Source organism: Carlito syrichta, unplaced genomic scaffold (genome assembly GCF_000164805.1).
Source record: "Carlito syrichta isolate Samal-C Ts95f unplaced genomic scaffold, Tarsius_syrichta-2.0.1 Scaffold308825, whole genome shotgun sequence".
NCBI lineage: Eukaryota > Metazoa > Chordata > Mammalia > Primates > Tarsiidae > Carlito > Carlito syrichta.
The window spans coordinates 536,160-547,710 of record NW_007252921.1 but is presented as its reverse complement, the minus strand read 5'-3'; positions in this window follow the sequence as shown (position 1 = coordinate 547,710).

Genomic DNA, 11,551 nt, shown 5'->3' with positions numbered 1-11,551 from the left:
TGTTTGCCCTGCTACCTACTGGTGTTTTTTGTTGTTATTGCTGTTCTGTTTTGATGTTTTTCCTCCCATCCTGAACTTAGGAATTTTCTTGTCTTGGCAGAATTTTAAGATAACTCTCAAGATTTCCACACTCTAATATATATAGATGCCTTGTATAATCCCCTTCTTTGCTTGTGAATGAAACTTGTGAATATGATGGTATTTCACTCTCATGATTAGGTTACTTTATATAGTAAAAGTGAAGATATTTTGCAGATTAACTATGGTCTCTAATAAGTTGACTTTGAGTTAATAAAAAAGAAGGTACAGGTTTTCTTTGAAGAGAGAGATCTTCCAACTGGCATTGAAAAAGTGGGCTGTCACTTTGTGGGAGGACCATGTGGCTAGGACCATGAGGGCAGCCTCTAGGTGCCTGGCCAACAGCTGGCAGAAAACAGAGGCTTTACTCAAACAGTCTCAGGAAAAGGAATTCTGCCCAAACCAGTGAACTTGGAAAAGAACTCTGAGCCTCAGATATGCAGCCTGGCTGCACCTTGGTTTCAGCCTTACATGACTGTAAGTAGTATTCCTAACTGCTGCTTGTCTCACTTGTACCTGTGAGATTTAAATTTATGGAGGTGACTGAGAAACATTGCCATTGAAATAAGAGAAGGGGGCATGCCATGCCATGCAGAGCCACGTGAAGAAGCCCAAGTTTTGGTCAGGAGGCAGAAGGAGTGAGGAAAGCCTAGGCTAGAACCTTTATGGGAGTTGCCATGGGAAAGGCAAAAAAAGTAGGGCAAATGGTTTAGGACTGGCTAGTTTGAATAATCCTGGTGAATCTTGGGGCATAGGGGCTGTCTGTAGTTGTCTGAATACCTGGTCCTAGAATGATTTAGGGCAGGGGAATATTGGCTTGGTGTGAGAGAGTTTGATAGAGAGATGGTTTGGAGTATGGGGTTCTGGATTCATTAATTTGCATATGAAACATTGCTCCCAGTGAATCCTTTGCTAACTAAGAATTGGCTAATCTGGAGAGGGACACTCTCAACAGTCAGTAAAGTCACAAATACCAGAGGATCAAGAATACATAGGAAAAAAAGGACATACAGGTATAATGTACTAAAAAAAAAGAATACATAGAATAAGAGAATATAACTAATATAATTGGCCCTGTAATGAATGGATGCCAAATAGACAAATTCAGAATCCAAGAAAACACAGAACAGTGGCCCACAGAAACTGTGAAAAAATCAATTTGTGTTGTTTAAGCCTCTGGGCTGTGGTAATTTGCTATGCAGTTCAGGCGTGGTGCAAACCTACAATCCCAGCACTTTGGGAGGCCGAGGCGCGAGGATTACATGAGCTCAGGGGTTTGAGACCAGCCTAGGCAACTTGGTGAGAGCTTGTCTCTACAATAAACCAAAAAATAAGTTGGGCATGCTATGGTGCATCTGTAGTTCCAGCTACTTGAGGCGGAAGGATCGCGTGAGCCCAGAAGGTCGAGGCTGTGGTGGCCGCAAGCATGCCACTGCAATCCAGCCTGGCAACAGAGTGAGACTTTGACTCAGAATTAAAAAATAAATGAAAATGAATACACCTCTCAAGCAGACTCATGATCACCATAGGGACCTCTGTGTAGTTTCCCAGAGCTCTTTGTGCAGCTTCCCCCTCTCTGGTACTTTTACCTACAGATTCTAACTGCCCAGACCTCCCTAAAATCTTACATTTGCCTCTTCAGCACAGTGAGACAACTGGCCTCTGGGTTGACTCCCTTCCCTGCACTGCAGACCACAGGCAGTAAGCTGTGACACTGTAGGGCTCAGTCATTTTAGGGTCATTGTTTCCCTTCCCCTGGGGACCACTGCCTCTACCCTGCTTATTGTTCAGTGTCTGAAAACCATTGCTTTGTATATTTTGTCCAGTTATCTCATTGTTTATGACAGGAAGACAATTCCCATAGTAGTTAGTTTTTTTGTAAGTGGAAGTAGAAGTCCATTAACCCAATCACTATTGAAAAGTTGAATGTTCTACTCCTGAGTCACACGGCCAAGGTACACAACAAGCTGTTACTTCTAAGCAGCATATTTTCATTTGCCTATGACTTTGTGTTCTGTGGCTGCAGGCCATAGAAATAAACTCTGGATAATTCAAGCAAAAGGAAATTTACAGTGTAGCTATTGGGTAATTCACAGAATGGCCAGGAGGCCAGAATGGCCAGGAGTCCCAGTCCACAGGAACCTCAACAGCGGAGAGCATGCCACCCTCAAGTGGCTGCTGTTGTGAACACTCCACCTTTGCTGGTCTTCTTATCTGTCCCTGAGTTACCCTGCTCAAGACTGAATCCCCAAAGAGAGAGTTTGGCCTAGCATGGGACAACTGCCTGCCTTGCGCCTGGGTAAGGGCATGTGCACCTTGCTTTACAGTCCCACCAAGGGGAAAGAGGAGATTTCCCCAAAAGATTTCCTGATAGGAGGGAAGAAAGGATGTCGTGATGGTCGTGAAAAGACAAATGTCACTATAGCTTGTGAGAACACAAGTCCGCCAGTGATGTCTGCACATCATTCTCCCTTGCCCCCTGGATGTCCCACAGCCATTCTGGCCACCTTTTCCCAGTCTATGGGTGAAGATGCTGACTCTTACAACTGAAAAGGACTAAAGAATGATATTTCCTGTGTATCTGAGTTTGAGATACCTCATCAACCAACATGCCAGGCAATGTCATGTGGGGTTTAAAGTTTGCACATCCTGTCCTAAGCCACATGCCTGCCATAGCCAGTGTGCAGGGAGTGCTGACAACATGCCAGACTCTGCTGGGCACTGTTCAGGCATACCTCATACAATACTCCCAGCCACCCTGGTGGTAGCTTTTCTTTTAGGTCTTTACAGGTGAAGATATTGGGGCTTGCCGGGTGTGGTAGCTCATGCCTGTAATCCCAGCACTTTGGGAAGTGGAGGGCGCAAGGATTGCTTGAGTCCAGGGGTTCAAAACTAGCCTGGCTAACTTGGTGAGACTTTGTCTCTAAAATAAATTTTAAAATTAGCTGGGTGTGGAAATGTGTGTGCCTATAGTTCCAGCTACTTGGAAGGCTGAAGTGGAAGGATTGCCTGAGCCCAGCAGGTTGAGGCTACAGTGACCATGACCATGCACACTCCAGCCTGGGTGACAAAGTAAGACATCAACTCAAAAAAAAAAAAAGAGATACCGGGGGTTGGAGAGATTAGATAACTAATTCAAGCCTGCGAGTTTGAAAGTGGAGAGCCTGCACTTGAGACAATCATTGCAAAGTTAAAGTTGTTACTCTTAACCACAAAGTTATACTGAATTGAATAGAGGATTCCCATCCTTTTCACTTGCTACAAATAAGTCTACAGGAGGGGTGTTCCCAAAGTCTGGGGAATGGTTAAACACTCTCTGAGATAGGAAGCAGTGAAGATTCACAATTACTAATTAGCTGATGATTTTTAAAATGGCCCATCCTGTTGAGATCATTGCCTGTATGCTGCTCAGAGGAGAGTATAAAGTGGTTGACAGACCCCCACCGTGGAGAACACATCTGCCTCTGTCCCTCAATGACTATTTAACCTTGACAAAGCTGTGTGACATTCCTAAGTCACAGTTTTCTCATCTGGAAAATGAGATCTTTCCCATCCTATCTCCAGAGAAGGAAGCAAACACCTTATCTCCCATATGGTTTCTACGTGCTGCTGGGAGTCTACTTACAGTGAAAATTGGCTGTATATGTGTGGGCGTGAAGATAAAGGGGGAGGCCAGGTAACAAACTTGTGGGGGAGGGCACAAAAGTGGGGCGAGAAGAGGCAGTAAACCCAGCTATGTTTCTCAGGCTGACCAGAGCACATGTGTGTATCTGGGGCTTTGCAGGCTCTGGTGTCCAGAGAGGCAAACTCTGGAGTTAAGACTGGGAGAGCTTTTCAGGCCATCCCACAATCCCATAAATGTCTGACTCTTTTGGTCTGATCCTGAATTTGGCTTTGCTAAACCACTCCCACAGTTCGTCAACACAGACCCTGTACCCCAGCTCATAGTTCACAGACAATTTAGAAGCTCTCAGCCTTTGACTTGTCCAACTTCCCACACGCCTCAGGGTCACTCTGCTTTCATCCAACCTTCCCCCAGACCTTCCTTTGCTCTCCATGACCTATCTTATCAATGATCCTTCTCTTGGATCTTGTCAAAAGAAAAATATGCTCAAGCAACACTTCCCTCTTCAATAACAGGCAGACAAATGAAAAATGTGTTTGACATCTCTTTTACATTTTCCCAAATCTATCCAGGGATACATGGCTCTTTCTTCCAATTCTTAAATAACATACATACAAAAATTCTTTAAAAATTTTTTGGTATCAAAATAATATGTGTATGTGGTTTAAAATGTTTACATAGTATATACATAATGGGATATTATTCAGCCTTAAAAAAAAGAAATTCTGACATATGCTACAACATGGATGAACTTTGAGGACACTATGCTGTGTGAAATAAGCTAGATATTAGATGATCCCTTCCATATGAAGTACCTCGTCAAATTCAGATAGAAAGTAGAATGGGAAATGCTGGGGCCTAAAGGAAGGGGGAATGGGGAGTTAGCGTTTAATAGGGACAGAGTTTCTACTTAGGAAAAATAAAAATATTGTGGAGATGGATGGTAGTGTTGGTTGCATGAAAGTGTGAATATACTTTATACAGCTGAATTGCACACTTAAAAATAGTTAAAATTGAGATAAGAGTAAGATAGCTGATGAAAAGCAGCTAGAGTGTGTTTCTCCCACAGAGTAAACAAAAATAGAATTCCTCAGCATTCAGAGAGGAGAGTCCAGCATCACACCCCAGAACTCATCAGAGAAGTGATAAGATCTACAGAGTGCAAAGAAGAGAAAACACCATCAACTGGGATTAGAACTAGCCAGACTTTCCTGAATCACTGCATAAACCACAAGCAGCTTCCAGAAGCAGTGGGGGCAGTGAATGAGGGGATTCAGGAGTTATGTGCTCCTGCGACAGACTTTGAAGTTCCCCCCAATCTTTGTGAGATTCTAGTCCCTCTCAGGAAACTGCCTTACCCACAGCTGTGCTCTGCTGAAACCCATGTGAAATGGTGCAATAAAAAAAAAAGCCCTGAGTGGCTCCAGCAGACATTTCTGGGGAACTCAACCCTTGCTGCTGGCTACTTTCTAACCAGCCTGTGAGGGAATGGGTCCCAAGGGCAAATTCCACCGCAGTGGAGAGTTTCTAGCTGGGACAGGCCCCTGTAAGAAGACCTAAGGCCAGTTGCAGTCTGACATTCTGAACACAGACTGCCTGAGGCTAAGACAGGGGAGCTGGGTGACCCTAGCAACCTTTTATTCCCCATGTAAACTCTTTTGTGTAGTCTCTGCACAACATGACAGCATTATCCCAGTGACTGGGGACTCCTTCCCAGTGTCCACTGGGATAGCCAATCATACAAACAGGTGAGGAGGTTAGCACTTTCTCCCCACCCAAAGGCTCAAAACAGAAAGAAAATTTGGGTAGTCCCCCCAGCCCCACCCACCATCTAGGCTGGCTGGGCACTTCCTTGGAACAACAAGCCAAGTAGAAAGCCCACAGTCATCATCACAGCTGGCTGTCCCCCTCAAGTGCTTTCTCCTGGCTGCAAGTTAACAGGTATAGCCAATTATATCTAATATGAGACTTCAGCTTTTGGGAAGGTCTGTCCCAGATCCCAGCTAACACTAATATCCATTACAAAATTCCAAGCTGGGTACTGTGGCTACTCCAGAGGCTGAAGTGGAAGGGCTGATTGAGCTCAGGAGTTGGGAATATAGTGAGCTATGATTTCACCATTGCATGCCAGCCTGGGCAAGAGAGCAACAACCCATCTCTAAAATAAAATAAAAAAATTATGGTATATTTTAAAATTAGGAAATACACAACTAAATAAACCATGGCTCAAAGGAGAAATCACAGTGAAATTTAGAAAGTACTTTTAGGTAAATTATAGCAAAAATACTATACTACACGTGAGATCCATCTATAATAATGACTAAAATACTATTTATGATTTTACATGTAAATATTAGAAAATTAAGAGTGATAAAAATATTTGTGATAAGCATCTATCTCATATCTTTATAAGAATGAAAAAAGAACAGAAATTCAAGTATGAAGAAAAAAGGAAAGAAGTTATTTAAAAGTACAATTAGAAACAAATGAATTAGGAAAAAAAGTACAATTGAGGGGAATCAATAAAACCAAAAGTTGGTTTTCTGAGCAGATCAATACAAACCAGAAACCTCTGGCAAGACTTTTTAAGACAAAGAAAAGAGAATGCACAAATACCCACTACTAGAAAATTAAAAAGGGAACATTACTAGAAATAACACAAAACATATGAAAATCAAAAATTAAAATGTGACAAACTTTACACTAAAAAATTGAAAATGCAGATAAAATGAGAAAATGCTAAAAAACACAAATGAACAAAAGTGACACATGAGGAAATAGAAAAGCTGAATGTTCCTGTAGCTATTAAAGGAATTATAGGTTGGATGTGGTGGCCCATGCCTGAGCCCACAGTTTCAAGAACAGCCTGGGCAACTTGACAAGACCTCATCTCTATAATAAATCAAAAAATTAGCCAGGGGTGGTAGTGCATGCCTGTAGCTCTGGCTACTTTTTTTCCTTCTGGGCTCAGGCAATCCTTCTGCAAATAAAGGGGGCATTTCTCAATGTAGTTTATGAAGCCAACATAACCTTAATAGCCTAAATCTGACTAGGACATTACCAAAAAAGGATAATTACAGGCTAATATCATTTACAAACATGGGTGAAAAGATTATTTGAAAACACTAGCAATCCAGCTAAATCATAAACACAATAATACATTCTGATCAGTTGAGTTTATTCCAGAAATGTTGACTTTACATTGATAAATCAATCAAGGTACTGTTAATATCACTATATTAACAGAGTAAAGAAAAATAGCATATGGTAACTTCAATATACACAGAAAAAGTACTTGATAATATTCAGAATATTATAAAAATCATCCATTCTAATAAAATGATAATAATAAAAATCTCAATTTAAGAACAGAAATAAAGGATATCTAGTAGATATCAACTAACTGATGAACTATAAAAATAATTTTCTCTGAAATTGAGAGTAGACAAGGATGTTTCTTATCAATACTTTTGACTTTGTTTTTTGTCTTGCTCTGCTGCCCAAGCTGGAGTGCAGTGGCATGATCATAGTTCACTGCAACCTCAGATTCTTAGGATCAGGTGATCCTTCCACACCAGTCTCCTGAGTAACTGGGACGACAGGTGCACACCACCATGCCCAGCTATAATTATTGTGTATGTGTGTGTGTGTGTGTGTGTGTGTGTGTGTGTGTGTGTGTGTAGGTGGACTGGTCTCAAACTCCTGGCCTCAAAGGATTCTTCTGCCTTGGCCTCACAAAGCGCTGGGATTACAGGCATGAGCCACTGAGCTGGCCTCCAGCAACCTTTCCATTCACATTTTTATGAAGTTCATAGTTATTGAAATAAGACAAGTAAAATAAAAGTATAAATATTGTAAAGTAAGAAGCTCATTTGTCCTTGTTCACAGAAAGCATGCCAGATTTCCTAGAAAATGCAAAAGAATATATAGATAGATGATTGGAATTAATATGTGAATTTAGAAAGTTTGTTAGTTATAAGGTCAACATATAAAAATAAATTGTGCTTTTATATACCAAATATAACCAGTGGGAAAACGAATACTTATAAATGAAAATATGCCATTTTTAACAGCTTAAAAATATCAAATACCTAAGAATAAATCTAATGAAAGATATGCAACAGCTCTACAGAGAAAATAATAAAGTTTTATAGAGAAAAGGAAATTTAAATGGAAGAATATATTATCTTCATGGACTGGAATACACACAATGTAAATATTCTAATTTGTCTATAGATTCAATTCAATCCAAATAAAAAAGTACAGCAGGTTTTTTTGGGTGGGGAGAGGTGGGCAGAGGGAAGGGATGACAAGCTGATTCTAAAATTTATGTTGAAAATGCAAAAAAGTCAAGGGCACCCAAGCGAATCATATATCATGATTATTTTATAAAAGGTTGTTAGCAAGTTACAATAATTAGGATAATATGATATTTACATAAAGAAGAACAAGCAAACCAAAGGAATGGAACAGAGAATTCAGACATTGACTCACTCACGGACTCTTTTATCTTTTCTTTTTTTCTCTCTCTCTCTTCTGATGCCTTTGGTTACAGACGCTTGATTTATGACAAAAATAGCACTTCTGAGCAGTTCAGAAAGGATGGCCTTTCAATAAAGTTTCTGAGTCTATTGCATATCCATATAGAGAAAAAATAAAACTTGACCCCTAACTTGTGCCAAACATAAAACCAATTCCAGGTGGATTGTCGGTAGAAATGGGAAAGATAAAACAATGAACCTGCTGGTGGGTAATAGGGGAACTATCGTATGTGCCCAAAGGAAGTAACATTTTTTTTTTTTTAGTCTGAGTCTGACTCCGAGGCCCAGGCTGGAGTGCAGTGGCATGCTTATGGCTACCACAGTCTCGACATGCTGGGTTCAGATGATCCTTCTGCCGCAGCCTCCCCAGTAGTTGGGACTATAGGAGCACATCCTACCTGCCCTCCATCCCCTCCATCTCCGCTAATTTTTTGATTTATTATAGAGACAAGGTCTCAGGTTGCCCAGACTGATCTCAAACTCCTAAGCTCAAGCAATCCTCTCACCTCCGCCTCCCCAAATGCTGGGATTACAGGCATGAGCCACCATGTCCAGCCTGGAAGTAAAGATTTCTTAAAAAGAGTTTATAAGAAAAGGCTGATATATAAGACCACATTAAAATTAGAAATACCTATTTGCCAAAAGTTACCATTAAGAAGTTGAAAGGGCCAGGTGTTGTGGTTCACACCTGTAATCCCAGTACTTTGGGAGGCCAAGGTGGGGCGATTGCTTGAACCTAGGAGTTTGAAACCAGGATAGGCAATAAAGCAAGACCTCATCTCTATAAAAAAAAATCTCCTAAAATTAGTATGTGGAAGGATCACTTGAGCCCAGGATATTGAGACTGCCATGATCATGTCACTGCACCTCAGCCTGGGTGACAGTGAGACCCAGACTTTAAAAAAAAAAAAAAGTCAAAAGGCAAGTTATAGAGAAGATATTTGCACACATATTTGTACTAGCAAAGAGTTTGTAATCAGAATACATAAAGAAATCCAATGAATCAATACCAAAACAACAACCCAGTAGAAAATTGGGTGCTAGACTTAAACAAGAAAGTTATCCAAATAGTCAACAAACAAATGAAAAGTTGTCCAATCTCACTAGCAATCAGTGAAATGCAAAAGAAGATCACAGGATACCCTAACACACCCACTGAAATGGCTGAGCTAGAAAAGAAAAATACTAACAATAATTGTGTTAGCAACCAGATGGTGTAATGGAAAAAAAAAAAAATACTGGCCGGGTGCAGTAGTTCATGCCTATAATCCCAGCACTTTGGGAGGCCGAGGTGAGAGAACTGCCTGAGTCCATGGGTTTGAGAGCAGACTGGGCAACTTGAGGAGACCTCATCTTTGCAATAAATCCAAAAAGTAGCCAGGCATGGTGGTGCGTGCCTGTAGTTCCAGTTACTTGGAAGGCTGAGATGGAAGGATCATCTGAGCCCAGCAGGTCAAGGCTGTGGTGGCTGTAAGCATGCCACTGCACTCCAGTCTGGGCGATAGAGTGAGACTTCAACTAAAAAAAAAAAAAAAAAAAAAAAAATATATATATATATATATATATACACATACATATATATATATGTATATTGCTAGTGTGAGTGTAAACTTATACAACAATCTTTCCAATAAAATTGAAGATATGGATGCACTACAAACTAGAACTCTTCGGTATATGTTTAAAATAATTGTGGACTTAAAAACACATACATGAATATTTATAGCAGCATCTTTCATAACAGATTCAAATAGAAAATAACCCAAATGTTTATCAAGAATAGAATGAAGGGTACTTGGTCCTAAACCAGGGAAGTGAGGACCAATGGAGACCCAAACTTCACCTGCACATAGATTACTTATGTACCTAATCCTGACTTGCACCCCACATCTCCATAATAAAATAATAAAAAAAGAATAGAATGAATACATATATTGTACTATTGTCCCAAAAGAATTTTATGCAGCATTAAAATGAATGTGCTGGGCTGGGCGAGGTAGCACACGCCTGTAATCCCAGTACTTTGGGAGGCCGAGGTGAGAGGACTGCCTGAGCCCATGGGTTCGAGACCAGCCTGGCAACTTGGCAAGACCTCATCTCTGCAATAAAATAAAATAATATAAAATAAAATTAGCTGGGTGTGGGGACATGCACCTGTCTTTCCAGCTACTTGGAAGGCTGAGGCGGAAGGACCGCCTGAGCCCAGCAGGTCAAGGCTGCAGTGACTGTGAGCGTGGCACTGCACTCCAGTCTGGCTGACAGAGTAAGACTCTGACTTAAAAAAAATGAAAGTGCTATAGCTTCATGCAATAACATGGATGAATCTCACTGTCTTAGTTCATTCCAGCTCCCACACCAAAATGCCATTAACTGGCGAGCTTATAAACAACAGAAATTTATTCCTCACAGTTCTGGAGGCTGGAATGTCTAACATCAAGGCAGACTCAGTGACTGATGGGGCCTCAACCTCTGAGTCATAGATGGTGTCTTCGCTGTATGCTTACACAGTGGATGGGGTAAGGGGTCTCTCCCCAGCTTCTTTTATAAAGGCACACTAATCCCATTCATGAGGGCTCCACTCTCATAACCTAACCACCTCCCAAAGGCCTCACTCACATTCTAATACTGTCACCTTGGGGGTTAGAATTTGGGCAGGGGGGACCAACATTCACAGCATAACACTCACAAATAGAATACTGAGAAGAAAGTGCTAGACCAAAAACAATACATATTTCTATGGGTCCATTTAAGTAAAGTTCATAAACAGGCAAAACTAGTATATGATGACAGAAGTCACGATAGACTGATTCTTTTGGAGAGGAGGAGGCAATGGTTAGGAGGGGCACCGGGAGGTTTCAGGGATTTTTATTTTTTTCTCAGTCAGTGGTGGTTACCCGGAGTGCTTACCTGTATTAATTCATTGAGCTGTGCATTTAGGACTTGTATAGTCTTCTATGTGAGTTATATTTTAAAGTAAGAGGAAAAGAAACTAACCATGAAGAGAAACTGACTGGCTTCATCAGGGTCAGAGGCTGTGGTGATGACAGTGATCTCATCAGCTGGACAGGGATGGTAGCAGAGCCTACCAAGGTACCGCAGGGCAGGGGCACAGAGGCCAGAGAGTCCCTGGAGTGGCATCCAGGACCCCACTGCACCAGAAGGCAGGACTCCCAGGGGCACATTTTATCCTTTTGGTTAAAATAAATAAAACTGTTTTTAACGAAAAAAAATGAAAACCCATCCCCAACTTTACAACAGTAGCGGCAGCAACAACAATACAACAAATGCTAGTCATTCACCCTTTTCT